General features: G+C 42.2%; 1 long non-coding RNA gene and 1 pseudogene across 3 annotated transcripts; one reads left to right on the forward strand and one right to left on the reverse strand.

Moving 5' to 3' along the window:
• Positions 1–1,661: 1,661 nt before the first annotated feature.
• Positions 1,662–19,888, reverse strand: LOC106635459 (uncharacterized). Of its 3 annotated transcripts, none has more exons than XR_004671782.2 (6): positions 19,689–19,888; positions 18,366–18,469; positions 17,579–17,722; positions 8,965–9,218; positions 7,573–7,682; positions 1,662–3,382 (listed from the first exon to the last, which is right to left on the reverse strand). It is a non-coding gene; the product is annotated as an uncharacterized LOC106635459 (long non-coding RNA). The 3 variants fall into 3 exon arrangements; XR_004671781.2 differs by having other exon boundaries at positions 1,662–4,017; XR_004671780.3 differs by having other exon boundaries at positions 1,662–7,347; positions 19,689–19,865.
• Positions 6,799–14,521, forward strand: LOC117980459 (large ribosomal subunit protein uL23-like; annotated as a pseudogene).
• Positions 19,889–19,991: the final 103 nt, after the last annotated feature.

Below are 19,991 nucleotides of genomic sequence, written 5' to 3' on the forward strand. Positions count from 1 at the left end.
TGGGGATGATTTTGCAATGTCCGCTTATGGGACATTTGGTAATGTCTAGAGACATTTGCGGTTGTCACCACTAGTGGAGGGGTACTACCTGCATGTAGTGGGTAGAGTCCAGAGATGCTACTAAGTATCCTACAATGCATAGGACAGCTGCCCACAACAAAGAATTATCTCACTTAAAATGTCAATAGGGTCGAGGTTGAGAAATCCTGGTCTAGGCTGGGTGTGGTGGCTCATGACTGTAATCCCAGCATTTTGGGAGGCCAAGGCAGGAGGATCACTTGAGCCCACCAGGAGTTCAAGACCAGCCTGGGCAATGTAGGGAGAGCTCCACAAAAAATAAAAATAAATTAGCTGCACTATAGTCCTTGTTACACAGAAGGCTGACGTGGGAGCATCACTTGAACCTAGGAAGTGAGTGAGCTGTGATCGCACTACTGCACTCCAGTCTGGGCAACAGAGTGAGACCCTGGCTCAAACAAAACAAAAACAAAAGCATTGAAAGAAAGAAAGAGGCCGAAAGAGGCCGGGCGCGGTGGCTCAGGCCTGTAATCCCAGCACTTTGGGAGGCCGAGGCAGGCAGGTCACGGGGTCAGGAGATCGAGACCATCCTGACTAACACGGTGAAACCCCGTCTCTACTAAAAATACAAAAAATTAGCCAGGCTTGGTGGCGGGTGCCTGTAGTCCCAGCTACCCGGGAGGCTGAGGCAGGAGAATGGCGTGAATCCAGGAGGCGGAGCTGGCAGTGAGCCGAGATCGTGCCACCACACTCCAGCCTGGGCAACAGAGCGAGACTCTGTCAAACAGAGAGAGAGAGAGAGAAAGAAAAAGAAATCAATCAATCAATCAATCCGGTTTAGATGACAACATGAATCAGGTTTGTTGTTGTTGTTGTTGTTTTTTCCCCTGCAGACAGAGTCTCGCTCTGTCGCCCAGGCTGGAGTGCAGTGACGCGATTTCGGCTCACTGCAACCTCCGCCTCCCGGGTTCAAGTGATTCTCCTGCCTAGGCCTCCTGAATAGCTGGGACTACAGGTGCACGTCACCATGCCTGGCTAATTTTTTGTGTTTTTAGTAGAGACGGGGTTTCACTGTGTTAGCCAGGATGGTCTCGATCTCCTGACCTCGTGATCCACCCGCCTTGGCCTCCCAAAGTGCTGGGATTACAGGCGTGAGCCACCGCGCCCAGCCTGTATCAGGTCTTTATGCCAAAATGAATCATGCAGTCTAGGCTCAGTAGGATAGTAAGGCTGTTAAATGTCTGATAAATTGGGAAGGAAAAAATATGGAGTGAGTGAAACAGTGGGCTCCCTAAAGCTGAAGGGCAGGTGTAATTGGAGTGTGCTTAAGTGTATTGGAAGGCTAAGAGCTAAGGTCATAGTGCAATGGGAGTTGATTTCAGATGTGTAGCCAATCTGAAGATGAGATCCAGGGTACAGCCACAGAAGTAGAGGAACAAGTTTAAACAGTCTGACTTGTGATACAGCAGTGAACAGCTGAACCTAATAGGGAAGACATTCAATAAACAGGTGAGCTGTATGTTTTTCCTCAATGTTTTTGTAACCCACACTTCTACTTTTCATATACCTGAAAATCTCACATTTGCCCCTCCATTTACAATTTCAAAATTAAGTATCATGATTAAAATTAATGAAAGCAGTAGTAATTTTAGAAGGAAAAAATTTATTCAGATGATGTGATAGCCATGTCACTGTTAAGCCTGAACTTTTCTTTCCTGGGTGGTGTAAAAGGTGCAAGAAAACACAAGCTGCTTTTAATAACACTCTTGCACTGCTTTCTCCCCAAAGCTAGATATATCAAAACATTAAAAAATAAAAAAGCTTTTTGAGGTGTAAGGAGCAAATGGAATAGTGGATAAAGCCTTTTCATCTGTTTAGTCATTTTACACCCAAGTTTCTCTACAGTATTTGCCTGGAAGTTTCTAGTCAAAACCATTAGACCTTGAGTTTCACAAACTCCTCTTGAAGCTCTTCCGGTGAGGCCTGCACATTGGTATGAAACACATTCTTTCCAAAAGCTACCACTGGTAGATTTTAAGAACAAGCTCAGGAGCACATCACTCAAAATAATTCCAAGTATTTCACTTTTTCCCTTCAAATGACATTCATGAATCTGGTCCTTGAAAGACTAGCCAAGAAAATTAGACATTTTTAGCATTAGTTTGCTCATACATACATTTGCTATATTTTTATGGTTGTATTTTTGGCAAGTTTTGTTTGATGTATTTCATAATGAACGGCGAAATTGGTGTTTGCCCCTTGACATTTCAGTGTCAATGTATTTTAAGCTTCAGTGTGTTAAAACTCTGTTGAAAATTTTAACTTTTGAAATGTTCAAGTATAGATTATTTTTCATTGTTCTTCCAACCTTGGGGTTGTTCTGTCCACAAGTTCAGCAGAATCCGTTTTTCTTTGACAACCAAGAAACTTCAATATGTAACAGAAAACATGGAATGGCATTTAGATCTTCAAAAAGCAGGGCAGACTGGAATGGAATGTACTGTTTCTCACAGTGGTCTATGCTGACAGCAAGGCTGAAGATTTCCAGTAGGTTATGGGTAATCAGTGAAAGTTCATGCTTGGTGGTGACAGCTGCAGTACATCTTGAATACCAGTTTTCTTCAATCTTTGCCAAAAACCCAAATTTAACACAGTTTGCTGTAGTGCCATTAAGATATACTCCTATACAATTTCCTCCAACTCGGTTCATTTGATACAGCTGCAAAAATACTGTCTTTGGTGGTCAAGTAGAAGGCTCACGAAAACAGCACATCCACAGTTTTGAAAGCCTTATTCTGAATGTAAGCAAAGTACAGTTTTCTTCATCAGTAGATTCATCTCAACCAACAGCAATAAAAGATGAGCCGATTTTTTTTTTTTTTTTTTTTTTTGAGATGGAGTCTTGCTCTATTGCCCAGGCTGGAGTGCAGTGGCTCAGTCTTGGCTTACTGCAAGCTCCGCCTCCCAGGTTCATGTCATTCTCCTGCCTCAGCCTCTTGCGAGCTGATGTTTTTTAAGATCTGAAGTTTGATATATTCAGTCATTAATTCAGAGTTAAGACTGCAGAAGTAGATGAAGAAATTCTGGAATTCCTTAATTTATTTGTGGCAGCACTCAGAATGCAAGGTTTCACAAGTGTCTCCATTTTTTTCTCCTTTGCAATTAAAAAGGCTGTCTAATATTAAGCTTTCATGGCTTGGAAGATTCCTGTGAATATTTCAATACTGTCCAGTCTTAAAGCTGCAGAGAATCGGGCTTTGCAGAACACTCCACTGTTTTTAATGGCATGAATTTAACAGTGTTTGGCATGGTGTCACTGCCCAACACTTTCAGATAACTCAACTGAAGAAGTTGACCCTATCTTCTGCAAAATAACATGAGTATATACTTGAGAAAAGCCTCAACATTTTTTTTTGGCTGCCATTTTTAGCTACCTCAAAGGAGATAACAGAAAAACAAGGAGTACTGATGATGGAAGCATCTGGTCCCTCTTGCAGAGTGATGAATGATTTTATTGGTGGCAGCTGGGTGGCAGGACAATCCAGGCATCCAGTTATGCCTGATCCCCAATAAGTGAAATCTTTGTTCATTTTCTTTTTATACACCCGTCTGCTTCCTAAAACCTGACACCATTTAATGGTGCCCTTGGTCAAATCTAAATGATCTTACTTTCATAATTCTTTGATTCTAGCTTGCAGAGTCAAGACGAACTCTAACTCATGGGATGGACAAACTGGAAGATGTAAAATAAGTAAGGCTTTCTGGGCCAAAAAGCCTCTTCTTAGAGAAAATCAAATTTTAAAAGAACATTGACCTCAAAACAATAAAACTGTCCTGGTTATGCAATAGAAATAGCTATATAAATGGAATCATATCCTTAATGAACACCTCCTGTGGCTACCCAACTTTTCACATATCTTACTGATTATAGGCCTTGCTGTGAATGCTTTCTTGCTCTATCTGAAGTATTCCCACCAGAGTTGTTTCCAACTTTATTTCCTATATTATGAAAAATGAAGTTTTTTTAACATTGTAACAAAGTATATGAAAGATAATGTATACTGTATTAAATAAACCATTATACAAAAATAGTTCCTTGTACCGTTAACTATTATTATGACTTTGGTCAGTAAAATTCTAAATCATGCGACTATAATTTACATGTTTACCAATGGAAGGAAGTGACAATGAACTGCCTAAAGAATGAAAGAGACAGCCAGGCATGGTGGCTCACATCTGTAATCCTAGCACTTTGGGAGGCCGAGGCGGGGGGATCAGGAGGTCAAGAGATTGAGACCATCCTGGCCAACATGGTGAAACCCCGTCTACACTAAAAATGCAAAAATTAGCTGGGCGTGGTGGTGCGCACCTGTATTCCCAGCTACTTGGGAGGCTGAGGCAGGAAAATCGCTTGAACTCGGGAGGCATAGGTTGCAGTGAGCCGAGATCGCACCACTGCACTCTAGCCTGATGACAGAGCGAGACTCCAGCTCAAATAAATAAATGAATAAATAAAAATAAAAAAAGATTTGTGTCTTAACTGTGCACTTACCAATATTTACTATAAAATGGGGGAAGGGGATGATGATAAAAGTTAGCTGAGGAAGGCTGGGCACAGTGGCTCATGCCTGTAATCCCAGCACTTTGGGAGGCCCAGGTGGTGGATCTCCTGAGGTCAGGAGTTCAAGACCAGCCTGGCCAACATGGTGAAACCCCATCTCTACTAAAAATGCAAAATTAGCTGGGCATGGTGGCATGTGCCTGTAATCGCAACTACTAGGGGTGCTGAGGCAGGAGGATCGCTTGAACCCGGGAAACAGAGGTTGCAGTGAGCCGAGATCATGCCATTGCACTTCTGCCTGGGCAACAGAGCAAGACACCGTCTCAAAAAAAAAAGTTAGGAGAGAAATGGAAGGTTCTCTCTTTTCCTCAGCTTCAGTGTACTAAAACCCAGAAGCATAGGACATAAGTTTTTTCCATGGGATACTTTAGTTATCACCTTGGGTGAAAACATGGTACTAGGATTTGTCCTTCAAGTCAGGTTAATGTAACAGAGGTAGCAGTGACTTATGGTTAGATTTGTGCCTTAACTGTGCACTTACCAATATTTGCTATAAAATGGGGGCAGGGGGGTGATAATAATATCTAATATATGAAGCCTGTAGGACAGTGCTTTGTGTTTGTGTTTTGACTGCAACTCAAAGAAAGCAATATATTTTTAGACGAAGTATATACATGTATATATATATAACTTAAAAGTTTCATAAAGCAATACTTACCCTATGTTCCATGTGTTCTAATATTTTCTCTTACTTCATTTTGAGATAATGCTAGGCATGACCCATTTATTTTAAGACACACTAATTGGTCAAAAAACAATTTGAAAACCACTGCTATAGGAGATATGAGGAAATATATTTTATAAACTGTAAAGCACTACTAAGACGTGAGCAGCGGCTGCTGCATATCCAGGTCAACCTTTCCGGGCCTGAAGACAACCTCTCCTTCGTTTGGGCACTGCTAGGAGTCAAATCTACCTAGACTTTTGGTAAGGAAGATGGTACTCATGCTCATTGTCATTGAGACAATTATCTAATGCTTAGAAGTCAAGACTAGAAAGCAAGGCATTAACCATATCAGCACCCAAACAAGGGAAGACAAGTTACAAGAAAGCCAAATAAAACAGCAAACATTTGTTTAGTGCTTTATGGTTAACATATATGATCTCTTTTAATCCTTACAATCCTAGGGAAAAAGTGAAGCTCAAGGAGGTTGACACCTGCCCAAGACTAGACAGTAAGTGGCAGAGCCAGGTCATCTGATCCTAAATCCTGCACTCCTTCCACTATGATAAAATACCAGGAAAGAAAAGTGATCAGGATATGAGGCACATTCTGATCCATCAAAGATGCTTGTATGCTTCGCCTTTCTCTAGAAGGAAAACGGACCCCACTGAAGGTAGAGATGCAATCCCAGACTTTGAGAGGGGGGTGTGGCCAATTGCTACCAGTAGTTTAGGACTCACATCTGGCATTTCTGTCTACCAATACATCTATTTTGACACTGCTTGTGCTGAAGTCCCAAATGTCTATTATCTCCAAGTACTGTGGCTTTCTATTCCTATCTGTACCTGTCCCAGGGAATTGGTCAAGGACTCACATTAGGGAGAAATGAAGTACTGGAAAGGTAGTGCGTTCCTGCTAAGTCCTGGACAAAACGGGCTTCCAGGAGCTCCAGGCTGCAGCAGCAGCTTCTCATCTACGTCCTTCACTGCATGATGTCGTTGTTGACTTTGAAAGCTCCTTTCAGTCTAGTTTTATCAACAGAGCTAGTTTTTCATGAGGATCTACTACATACCAGGTTCCAGAAGGCTAAATGCCTTTTGTTATTATTCACTAAATACAAATAACAACTCTCTTCTCATTACTCACACAACAAAATTTAGCTGAGCATGGCTCTAGGAGATGCAGAAGGGGCTGCATCATAAAGAATGAAGAAGGGATTTGTCATGAGAGATGGGACAGGAAATTCTCTAGAGGCAGAGGGAGAGCATGAGAATGTTGGGAAGGGAGGAGAGATTCTCACACATCTGGGAAGCTGACAATCCATGGGCTTCCCATCTGTGTAGTTTGCCTTCTCCAGTGTCTCATTAAATGAGGTCACACTGTGTGTATTCTCAGACTGTCTTCTTCCACTTAGCAATGTGCATGCAAGATTCACTCATGTCTTTGTGTGAGTTGATAGCTTGTTCCTTTCTATGGCTAAATAGTATTCCATTATATGAATGTACCACAATTTAGTTATGCATTTTGGGGAGCAAAACCTTCCTTTTCTAACTTTGTTCCAGGATTGGAGACCTTCAAATTAACTGACAATAGATACATTAGTAGAAGAGACAATACTTGGCTTCTTGTTCCACAAGTATCATTGCGGGACAAAATTCAGCAGATGGCAGGATCCAGTTTACAAAGAGGTAAAAATAGCCCAGAAACAAGAAACAAGACTAGAATCAGATAACTCACAATGGCTATAGTTTTCCTTTAAAAAAATTTTTTTTGAGACAGGGTCTGGCTCTGTCACCCAGGCTGGAGTGCAAGGTGCAATCTCAGCTCACTGCAACCTCTACCTCCTGGGTGCAAACGATCCTCCCTCCTCAGCCTCCTGATTAGCTGGGACTACAGGCACATGCCATCATGCCCATCTAATTTTTGTATTTTTGGTAGAGACGGGGTTTCACCACGTTGCCCAGGCTGGTCTTGAACTCCTGGCCTCCCAAAGTGCTGGATGGTAATATATGACAGTTTATAACTCTCTACTTCCTAGTTTTCTCTGGAAAAATAAAAGATTACTAAGTATTAAAATTATAATCAATATATGTAAAGAAAACTACTAGAAATAATAGAATAACTAGAAACAACTCTACACAAAGCATGCAAGAAAAGTAGGGCATGTTTTGCAAGTAAAGTAGGATGTATGTATGAATTCATACAGAATCTCAGATTTGACTTTTAAAGGCCTTATTCAGGCTAAAAGCCAAGCCTATAACCAGAGTACCTGTCATAGTCTTTTCCGTGAGTCTCAGAGGGAGTCCTGTGTTGGAGACGAACATTCTGACTTGTAGCTGATTGCAGGAGCTTTCAGGAAAGCATCAGGGGAAATAATATCTAAATGACAAAGAGTATGAAATGGCTGTGATGAAAGATCTGATGAGAGTTCATTATACCACAGCTGACAAGGATATTCGATTTTCTCTGTGGCATACAACATTTATTTATTTATTTAGAGACAGAGTCTCACTCTGTCGCCCAGGCTTGGGTGCAGTGGCGTGATCTTGGCTCACTGCAAGCTCCATCTCCCGGGTTCACGCCATTCTCCTGCCTCAGCCTCCCGAGTACCTGGGGCTACAGGCACCTGCCACCACGCCTGGCTAATTTTTTGTATTTTTAGTACAGACGGGGATTCACCAGGTTAGCCAGGATGGTCTGGATGTCCTGACCTTGTGATCCACCCGCCTCAGCCTCCCAAAGTGCTGGGATTACAGGCGTGAACCACTGCGCCTGGCACAACATTTAAAATAATAATTGGAATTATGACTCATTACTCTATACTGGCACATAGCATGGATAAGGAAGACATTGACAAATTTCCAGGAATTTTATATAATTTCTGAAAACATAACATTGTACCCATACAAATATAACACAGGGATGGTTAGGTATCTCTTTTTATTTGTATCTTAAGTATGGTTTTCCTTATAAAAAATACATCCTACTTTACTTGCAAGACATGCCCTACTTTTCTTGCATGCTTTGTGTAGAGTTGTTTCTAGTTATTCTATTATTTCTAGTAGTTTTCTTTACATATATTGATTATAATTTTAATACTTAGTAATCTTTTATTTTCCAGAGAAAACTAGGAAGTAGAGAGTTATAAACTGTCATATATTACCATTCTATAGTAGGTTAGAAAATGTATGAATATATCATCTCCCAACATCTAGAGGGATGTGTTTCCTCATAGTACAATTTCTCAGTGTGGCAGAAAAAAAGACATTTATTAATGGGCCAAAATATCTTTAGTCTCTCTGTAAAAGTAGCAAGGCAAAATTATATAAACTTGAATCATTTATGCTCAGTAATAAATGTTTTAGTATTGTATCTTATTTATAAATGGTCTAGATATTTAATGCAAATCTTTTACTTAGCTTAACTTTAAGGTTAAAAATTACCAAAAGTACTTTGGAAACTACTATTAAGCAGATTTACTGTAAACAAACTATTTTTGAAATAATGTTTTTCTCTTTTCACAAGATAGCACCGCAAGTGAAGAAGGAAGCTCCTGCCCCTCCTAAAGCCAAAGCCAAAGTGAAGGTTTTAAAGGTCAAGAAGGCAGTGTTGAAAGGTGTCCACAGCCACACGCAAAAAAGAAGATCCGCATGTCACTTACCTTCAGGCGGCCCAAGACACTGCGACTCCAGAGGCAGCCCAAATATCCTCAGAAGAGCACCCCCAGGAGAAAAAAGCTTGGCCACTATGCTATCATCAAGTTTCTGCTGACCGCTGAGTCGGCCGTGAAGAAGACAGAAGAAAACAACACGCTTGTGTTCATTGTGGATGTTAAAGCCAAGAAGCACCAGATCAAACAGGCTGTGAAGAAGCTCTGTGACAGTGATGTGGCCAAGGTCACCACCCTGATTTGTCCTGATAAAGAGAAGAAGGCATATGTTCGACTGGCTCCTGATTATGATGCTTTGGATGTTGCAACAAAATTGGGATCATCTAAACTGAGTCCAGCTGGCTAACTCTAAATATATGTGTATCTTTTCACCATAAAAAAAGATGTTTTTCATAAGAATGACAAATTAATTAGAACCAAATCTATAAGCTCTAAGATTTTACATTTTTAGTAAGTATAATATTAGCTTATTTCACTAGAACTCAAGCAGAATAGGAATTTATGTTTGTTTTATATTCAATAGTGATAATTTTGAAGACACAGTTGTTTTATTACACCAAAAATATTATATTAATCTTATTTAACTTTTATCCAAATCGTGTTAACTTAAAAAACATTTGATCAGTTCCTATATTTCTAGGAGTTTGGTGAATATTTACTTATAAATGCTTATTTTTTTCCAAGCCAAGTTAGAATAGAGCACTTTTAGAGGATTTCATAAATGAATTTTGCAATGCTATCCGGAGTTAAGAAAATATCACATATACATTACATACATTAATAGATATACAAACACAAATAGAGATTTCATAGCTTTCATCCTGAAATTTCAGCCATGAATCAGGCATAAATATTCTGATGGTTAATTTTAGACATCTACTTGACTGGACTAAGAGACACACATAGCTGGTGAAACACGATTTCAGCCATGAATCAGGCATAAATCTTCTGACGGTTAATTCTAGACATCTACTTGACTGGATTAAGGGACACACATAGCTGGTCAAACACGATTTCAGCCATGAATCAGGCATAAATATTCTGATGGTTAACTTTAGGCATCTTCTTGACTGGATTAAGGGACACACATAGCTGGTCAAACACGATTTCAGCCACGAATCAGGCATAAATATTCTGATGGTTAATTTTAGACATCTACTTGATTGGATTGAGAGAGACACATAGCTGGTCAAACACAATTTCAGCCATGAATCAGGCATAAATATTCTGATGGTTAACTTTAGGCATCTACTTGACTGGATTAAGGGACACACATAGCTGGTCAAACATGATTTCAGTCATGAATCAGGCATAAATATTCTGATGGTTAAGTTTAGACATCTACTTGACTGGATTAAGAGACACACATAGCTGGTCAAACACAATTTCTGGGCATATCTGTGAGGGTGTTTCTGGAAGACACTGAGATAACCATGACCCAGTGTAGATGGGAACTGATATGGTTTGCCTGTTTCCCCACCCAGATCTCATCTTGAATTGTAGTTCCTATAATCCCTACATGTCGTGGGAGGGACCCGGTGGGAGGTGATTGAATCATGGTGGTGGTTACTGCCATGCTGTTCTCATGGCAGTGAGTGAGTTCTCATGATCCAATGGTTTTATAAGGGGCTTTTCCCCTTTGGCTCAGCACTTCTCCTTGTTGCTGCCATGTGAAGAAGGACATCTTTGCTTCCCCTTCTGCCATGATTGTGAGGCCCCTGCAGCCATGTGGAACTGTCAGCCCATTAAACCTCTTTGTTCTTTATAAATTGCTCAGACTCAGGTATTTCTTCATAGCTGTATAAAAATGGATGAATACAGGCACCATCCAATTGGTTGAGAGCCCAGATAGAACAAAAAGAAAGAGGAAAGGTGAACTATCTCCTTCTGAAACGGAAACATCCTTCTTCTCCTGCCCTTGACATCAGAACTTCAGGGTCTCAGACCTTTGGCCTCAGAATCAGAGTTACACCATTGGCTTCCCTGATTCTGAGTCCTTTATATCTGGAGTGAGCCATGCTGCCAGCTTTCCTGGTTCTCCAACTTGGAGACAGGCTATTGTGTAACTTCTCAGCCTCCATAATTATGTGAACCAATTCCCCTAATGAGTCTTCTCTCATCTATCTATCTACATATATCCTATTGATTCTGCCTTTCTGGAGAACCCTGACTAATGTTATTACAATAATACTAAATTCACTAGTTTATATAGAAGACTTGGTTTTTGTCTTTGCCCAATTTTATATTTGTATTATAACTGTGTATCTGGAAAATGGAACAAGTTTTTTCTTCTTCATATGAGCGCCAAAGCTTTTGTCTCACCAATATTTTTGGAGATTTTTAAGATTTTCTTTTGTTTGGACATACAATCTTATGGAGGCTGAGAAATAAAATTTTTTTCTATTTTATTTTTCAGCCCCAGGTGTTAGCTTTTGCAGATTCTTGAGCACATTGAGAGCATGGAGAGCACTCCAAGGCATGGAGTGGGGTGCCTAAAGTTTCAGTGATTATAGGGAGTTGAGAGACTCAACTGGGAAAGGAAAAGTCTAAAAGGAGGCAATTTGGAAGATAAAAATTTTCTCAAAAGAGCGATTAAATTTCTAAATAATTCTTAGTAAAATCATGCAAACAGGAAAGGAAGTAGAATTAGTTCCATATTGGTGGAACACATAGTCAGCAGAGGTGTAAGAAGGGAGAATTTAGTCAACTGAGAAGTTCCCATGAAAGGAGCAAGTTCAAGATCACAGAGACACCTCGAAACAAAAAGCCAGGAATAACTTCCAACCCAAGAGGAGAACAGAGAGGCCTCAAAACCAAAGCTAGGATAAGAAACTTGTAGCCCAAGAGTTATCTTCCAGACAAAGAAGCCTGAGATTCCAATGCATCTTCAGAGAGTACTCACTCAAAGTGTTACTGAAACTGAAGGCTTTTTAATGACTTAGCCATGCCTGCAAAAGGCATTCCCTAAGGTGGCACAGAAGACGGAGCCCCCATATCCAAAGATAGCCAAGGAGAAAGAAAGACCCCTGTTGCCAGAGCCAGTGGGCAAAGGCAACAGAAAAGGAGACAAGGGTCCTAATGGGATGAGATCCTTTCAGATTTAGGCTTTTACAAACTCCTGAGAATTGGCAGGTTGACAGCCATAAATGGGGTACCAAACTTTCTACTCATTGGATTACAAGTTCCCAGGCATCCAAAATGATTAACAAAATGACAATTTGTACGGCTTCTGTGGGAGAGTATGGAAAGATCTTTTTGAACCTTTTAATGCTAACAATGGAAGAATGATGAGGTTCATAAATTTGGAAAGGAGACATTTCTTCATTTTTATGTTTATTTTTATTTTTATTTTTGAGACAGAGTTTCACTCTTGTTGCCCAGGCTGGTGTGCAATGGTGTGATCTTGGTTCACTGCAACCTCCACCTCCTGGGTTCAAGCGATTCTCCTGCCTCAGCCTCCTGATTAGCTGGGATTACAGATACCCACCACCACACCTGGATAATTTTTTTTGTATTTTTAGTAGAGACAGGGTGTCATCATGTTGGCCAGGCTGGTCTGAAACTCCTGACCTCAGGTGATCCACCTGCCTCGGCCTCCCAAAGTGCTGGGTTTACAGGCATGAGCCACCACACCCAATGAGAGATTTATTTCTTATAAAGGGTTGCAGCCTGAAGAGTTGTCCTTCTGACAGGCTGGGAAGCACAGCCTCCAGCCAGAAGCCAGAAACAGATGCTTCAAGGAGGAGGTAAAGGAAATAGTAATTTATGCTGAGTGGAATGGCCAAATGCATTTATTTAATAAGCTCTAGGAGGAGTCATGAATATTTATGGAAGGAGAAATGCATGCATGTGCAATTGAGTTTCTTGCTTCTTCATGGGTCCCATGTACAAAAAATGGCAGTGTTATCATGATCCCAGGGTGGAGTTTTCAGCTATCTGACATTAAAAGGTGAAGCAGAGGACATGAAAACTCGCTCTGTGCATCCTCTGTACACTGGCCAGAACCTCTCCATTGTGGGTGGTCTCTTATCAGGCAAGAAAGGAGAGGTTGATATCAGTGGTAGAGCCTTTGAAAGGGCTGGTTTCTGTTAAATCCTTAGGGAAGAAAGCCTCATCATGGTTAGCAAAGGAAGGGGTATAACGATGTGTATCTGACCTCCATCATCCCATCCTAGCAAAGCTGAGAACTCAGTTTTGAAAGTTACTCTGGGGTCCCCTCAGCCAAGAGTGGGTCTGTTCAGTCAGTTGGGAGCTTAGGATTTCATTTTCATTTATCATCGCTAATGGGAAAGAGTACGCTGTGTCTATGGCAGCTGAATTTGCAAGAAACTCCTTGGATGGGGTTAATGGCAGTTGTATTTTTCTGGGAGTTCTGCTTTAATTGGATAAAGTAAGTTCTGGTAAGATTTCTTCCTTTATCTTCAGTATCTCAAGTGTTTTCACTTAAATAATCTTTATAACAACTTTTGATGTCTGAGTGGAGTCCCACACAGTCGTCTATTGTAAGACTTTCTGATTCCTTTTTTTTCCTTTAGTCATTCTGAATAGGGCTTCTGTAAATAATTGCATGGTAGCTTTTGTTTGGAAATAACATCAAAGTAGTTGTCAAAATACTTAGGAATGTGATTTTTGGATTGTAAGGTGAGACTTTTTAGCTTTAGAAAAAACTGCCGAAATTTTAATGGGGAGGAAAAAAATTTTCTATGTTTTTGGAATTCTTAGATGGGACCCACTGTAAAAACTGACAGATTAAAATGAGAAAAACAGAAAAGTTTAAAAACATGTATACCTTATGGATACATGGGAGATACTCAAGGAAAAATGAGTAAATCTCCAACAGGTGGCTTTCAATTCAAGCATAAATACTATCTTCAACTTAAAGAAAGAAGATTTGAGGTGCAGTGGTGAGTGGGGAGTTAACCAGCAAAAGCACATTAGACAAGGGTAAGGTTCGTTATACAGACTTAAGTCCACGCATTCTCCATTGATAAGAGTCTTTAGTGATTTAGTTATCCTTCTTGGTGTCGAGAGAGGTGGCTTTTAAATGGTGATTTCCTTTATAGATGTAAATTTTCCTTACACAAGTGTAACTTCTACTCTGTTTTCACAACTTCCTTTGTTAGCATTTTTTTTTTTTTCAAAATAATCAGCTTGGAATAATTCTTAAGCCAAAGGGACATATTTTGTGGTGGCATATTCTGGTTTCCTACCATTATATTTTGGGGTGGCATATTTTGGTCTTATACACTGTGTTCCACCGACAATGAAAAGAGTTCTTGTTTTTCCTCCAGCAATTTGTCATTTTGTAAAGAGTTTAGCAGTTCTAAGAGCTATACACCAGCTGTGCTATCTCATTGTGGTTTTCGGTTCTCTAGTATGTTGAGCATCTTTTTGTATGTTTACTTGCCATCTGTAGATCTTCTTTGGTGAGGTTCTGTTCAGATCTGTGTGCATTTTCAATTGGGTTGTTTAACTTATTGTTTAGTTTTAAGATTTTTAAAATATATTTTGAATACAAATTCTTTCTCAGATCTGTATTTTGCAAATATTTTCTTCAATATGTGGCTTGTCTTTTTGTTCTCTTAACAAGGTCTCTTCCAGAGTATAAACTTTAAATATTAAGAAATCCACATTGTCATTTCTTCTGTGTATATCAACCTTTTGTGTCATTTGTTAAAATTCATTACCAAACCCAAAGGCACATAGCTTTTCTTCTATAGTTTCTTCTAGAAATGGTACAGTTTTGCATTTTTAGTGTAAGGATGATTTTGAGTGATTATTTGTGTAAGTTGTAAAGTTTTCATCTACACGCATATCATTTCTTATGGTTTCCAATTAACTGTTCCCTATTTCTGGGAAAGACACAGGATAGTGGGCTCTGTTAGAGTAGATGTATGACATTTTTATTGCAGAATGAATGATGATTGGGGCATCTTAAGAGGAATTCTAGGGTGTTTCTGCGTAGGTACCTCTTCTCCCACCTACCCACAATTGACAAGTGCCCATCCACTCTAGCACTAGAGATGCTACTAATATGTGCATTTTTGGGGTCCCTCCAGGTGAGCCTTCACAGACTTCCCCTTTTCCAGGATCTCCCCCTCCTGTTCATGTCTAGCTAGCTATCTACTCTAACAGAGCCCACTATCCTGTGTCAGCTGGGACTACAGGTGCGTGCCACCACACCAGGCTAATTTTTGTGTTTTTAGTACAGATGGGATTTCACCATCTTATCCAGGCTGGTCTCGAACTCCTGACCTCAGGTGATCTGCCTGCCTCAGCCTCCCAAAGTGCTGGGATTACAGGAGTGAGCCACTGCACCCAGCCCTCTTCTGCAATTTCAATAATCAATTGTGCTATTTGCCTTTCTTTCAGCAATGAGATTTTATTTTTCTTTCCTAATTATTTCAAACATGAACTTTGGTTCCAGAGAACTAGTATTTCCTTGATTTATAAATTGAGGGCAGCTGGGCACGGTGGCTCACGCCTGTAATCCCAGCACTTTGGGAGGCCAAGGCAGGCAGATCACTGGAGGTCAGGGGATCAAGACCAGCCTGGCAAACATGGTGAAACCCCATCTCCACTAAAACTGCAAAAATAGCCAGCCATGGTGGCAGGTGCCTGTAGTCCCAGCTACTCAGGAGACTGAGACAGGAGAATGGCTTGAACCCGAGAGGTGGAGACTGTGGTGAGCCAAGGTCGTGCCACTGCACTCCAGCCTGGGTAACATAGGGAGACTCTATCCTCAAAAAAAAAGATAAAAAAATTGAGGGTCGTCTCACAGATGATCTAATAATGAATTATTTTTTTGTCTTTAGAAAATCAACATTAACTTTTCTACTTTTAGATATCGTAACTGCTGTGACTTGAAGGACTTATCTAGAAAAAGCCTTAAAAAAGTACAGTCAGCACTGGGTGAATGGGTTGGGGGAACCCACATAAAATCCCCAAGACACCTGGGAGTCCATGTCCCCATGAGTGGGACTGCAGGCAGCTGTAGCAGACTGGATGGGAGAGGACAGCAGGCAGGAGAACTCAGGGTCTGGAGTCCACGGTTCTAAGGCCAGGGAAAACCACTGGCAAAGTGAAATGCGGAGCTTGACAGGATGAAATTTGTGATTGTAAATGAATATTTGCCATTTCCAAGTGAGCTCGCCAGTGGTGGTGGGATGGACGGGTGCCCCTCCAAGTGGGCTGCAGTGAGGAGAGTGCAGCCCCAGGCCAGGATGTTCCTGCCAGGAACACAGGATCTGCACACGTTTAGGAGGAAACGCCGGGCAGACCCAGCTTGGAGTCATCTCTGCTCTTTACATCTGTTAAGGCTGTGAAAACTGAGAGTCGGCCGGATGCAGTGGCTCACGCCTGTAATCCCAGCACTCTGGGATGCCGAGGCGAATGGATCACCTGAGGTCAGGAGTTCAAGACTAGCCTGGCCACCATGGTGAAACCCCATCTCTACTAAAAATACAGAAAATTAGCCGGGTGTGGTGGTAGGTGCCTGTAATTACAGCTAATCGGGAAGCTGACGCAGAAGAATATCTTGAACATGGGAGGCAGAGGTTGCAATGAGCAGAGATGGCGCCATTGCACTCCAGCCTGGGTGACAGAGGGAGACTCCATCAAAAAACAAACAAACAAACAAACAAAAAAAACAGAAAACTGAGTCTCAGGAACAGTTCCCGAAAAGGAAAATTGGGCCCGCATGGAAATAGACATTTTTCTCCCACCTAGGGCAGGGAGTGAAGTGAAATAGGTCTGTAGACTGGACTTTCACATAGAAACTGTGTATTTCCTAAATTGGGGGTTATTTGGGGATCACCTGGAGGAGTATTCCTGCTTTTGGTGAAACACACGGGGGTATTTTTTGTGAAGCTGCAAAACTGGCACAGCAATAACAGCTGGGGAATTGGAGATAAAGGAGAAGGCATACTAAGTGCTGTTGCAAGTTTCCCAGAAGTATGACATTATTGGGAAGTAAACTACTTTTTAAAACAACTGTGGCAATACCACGTCAGTAAGGCAGAGACAACAACATGAAGTTTCATGACAGAGGCCAAATCCAGCCCAAACCCAGCCCAGCCGAGGCTGTCAACTCAGCGACCCAGCGAGAGCCGGAAGGTTCCATCCTCAGAGCTGCAGACCCTCTCGTGTGGGCTGCAAAGGCCATGTCTGCATCCCGGGCGGTATGTACGCTCTGAGAGATACATGCGTGTTCTGGGGGTTATATGAGTGTGACGGGTGTGGCGTGAGTCTGACTGTGTCATGGGCGTTCCAGGGGTTACGTGTGTGCTCTGAGGGACACATGCGTGTTCCGGGGATTATATGAGTGTGACGCGTGTAGCGTTAGGTGACGATGTCATCTCCGCGTTCCAAGCGTTATGTGCGCACTGAGGGACACATCCATGTTCCCGGGGTTGGATGTGGACGGCAGCTTCCGAGTTACCCTGACGGGTGTGCTCTCTGTATACAACGGGTGCTAACACTAGCATCACAGATGCAGTGTTATTAGTACTACGGAGGTTAATATCAGTGTGGCGGGTGTTCTAGTTGCTTTCCTGACGCTACATTTCTGTTCCAAGACCGCAGCTTGGCCCTGTGGCTGCCTCACCTTGGGTGTGGAGAATGAACCTCGAGTGCGCTGGATTCACAGGGGATTTTGGTTTCTGATTTTCCACATGAAGGGCCAAGGCGGGTGGATCACTTGAGATCAGGAGTTCAAGACCAGCTTGGGCAAATAGCAAGACCCTTATGTCTACAAAAAAAAAAAAAAATTAGATGGCATGCTTGCACGTACCTGTAGTCCCAGCTACCCAGGAGGCTGAAGTGGGAGGATTGCTTGAGTCCAGAAGTTTGAGGCTGCAATGAGCCAGCCATGATCGCACCACCGCACTCCAGCCTGGGCGACAGAGTGAGACCCTGTCTCTCTCTCTCTCTGTCACACACACACACACACACACACACGTTAAATTTGTTGGATTATATATTTAGGGGGTTGAGCACTTTTGGTTATGAAATATTTATGATTGTGGGAACAAGTTAATAAAGACACGAAACTTATTTAAATGTCCCAGAACGTTAAGAACAAAAAGCATTCTTAGTTTAAAAATAAGTTTTACTTTAAAGGTAATAGTACACACATAAATTGTTGTTAAAATCGACAGTAACAAAGAGAAGTAACAATACTAATAGCCTGTCACAAACTGATTCTTAATAACCTATATAAACAAACATTAAGCCCGGGCGCCCGGTGGCTCATGCCTGTTATCCCAGCACTTTGGGAAGCCGAGGCAGGCAGATCACTTAAGGCCAGGAGTTCCAGACCAGCCTGACCAACATGGTGAAGCCCAGTCTCTACCAAAAATACAAAAAAATTAGCCGGGTATATTGACACGCACCTGTAATCCCAGCTACTTGGGAGGCTGAGGCAGGAGAATCCTTGAACCCAGGAAGCAGAGGTCGCAGTGAGCCGAGATCATGCCATTGTGACAGGAGAGAAACTCTGTCTCAAAAAAAAATTATATGTTTACAACAGGTGCATTCCTCCTCTTGCTTTCTGAGGACGCCCTGCTATGTAGCTGAGTAGTCGCTAATAAACTATCTTAACTTCACTATACTCTGTGACTTGCCAAAAGGTCTTTCCCATGTAAAATCCAAAAACCTGTTCTTGGGGTCTAGGACAAGACCCATTTTATAATGACAAAACTATACAAATTCTAGAGGAAAACATGGAAAGAAAGCTATGTGACCTTGCGTTTGGCCATGAGTTTTAACACGACGCTATCAGAGGCATTTGAACCCCTCCTCTATATGAACTCCAGGGTGGTTTATGTTCCACTGGCTAAGAGAAAGTTTTCTTCAAAAATGTGACATGATTTGAGGTCAAACATTAATATCAAGTAAACTCAAAAGATTGAGAAGCTAGCATTAGTTCTGGGAAAACCAGAAGTGTGCCTTTTTTTTTGGAAATAATCATTGGTAGCACAAACTTAATCTCCAAAGGAAATATAAATGAGTTATTAACTTACAGTTTTCACCAATTAAGATATAAATGAAGTTAATGAAATCCGGAAATACAATTTCACTGTTTTTAATGTTCATTAAAAAAAAATCCTTATCAAATAGCCCCAGTAAGTCACCAATTAAGTCTTTACTACTTAAAAGCAAAATCCACCTATGTCCTGAACACTATCCACTTTACAAGCCTCATTATATGTACTGGAGACAAAATTCAGAAATAAATAAATATATATGTACATATATACAAATATATTTCAAATTAAAAAATACTTTTAGATAGTGGTATGTATTACATTTAGAAATTAATAAGTAAATTATGGGATGTCATCCACGCCTGTCCCAAAGGTACCGAATTTAGAAATCATCTCAGGTGCGGAGCAGGACAGGTTGAAAATAGGAATGACACGAACCCGCGCGGAACAGCTGCCGGCGCGGTGTCCAGGGCAGCACCCCGCCCGGTCCCGGCCCCTCCAGCCCCGGGCCCGACCCCTACTAGGCCTCTGCCTCGACGCGAATGCGGAGCCCGAGCGCCCGTCACGCCGTGTGGGGCCGAAGAGGCTGCTACCCAGAGGCGGAGTGCGGGCTCGCGAGGGTCCCCACCCCACTCTCGCTCCCGCCAGCACCTACGGACTCGCGTCCCCGCCGCGCGCCGACTCGGGAGCAGCACCGCCCCCGGCACAGGAGCCTCACGCGCCTCTTACCTAACAGGAAGTTGGGTGGAAGCAGCGCGGACCCACGGCGCACCGAACGCACTCCAACGGAACCCGACGCAGACACGCGCTTTCAACCGGCGGAGACACCGGCAGGGCCAGAAACGCGCGCAGCTGGGGCCGGAGGTCGGTAAGCTCCCCGCCCCGGCCCGGCCCCGCCCCGCCCCTGCCCGAGACCCCGCCCCGGCCCCGCCCCTGCCCGAGACCCCGCCCCGGCCCCGCCCCTGCCCGAGACCCCGCCCCGGCCCGGCCCCGCCTTTTTCTCTGCCTCCCCTCCCTGCACGTACGGGCCCC

The sequence above is a fragment of the Pan paniscus genome, chromosome 4 (assembly GCF_029289425.2).
Source record: "Pan paniscus chromosome 4, NHGRI_mPanPan1-v2.0_pri, whole genome shotgun sequence".
NCBI classification, from domain to species: Eukaryota; Metazoa; Chordata; class Mammalia; order Primates; family Hominidae; genus Pan; species Pan paniscus.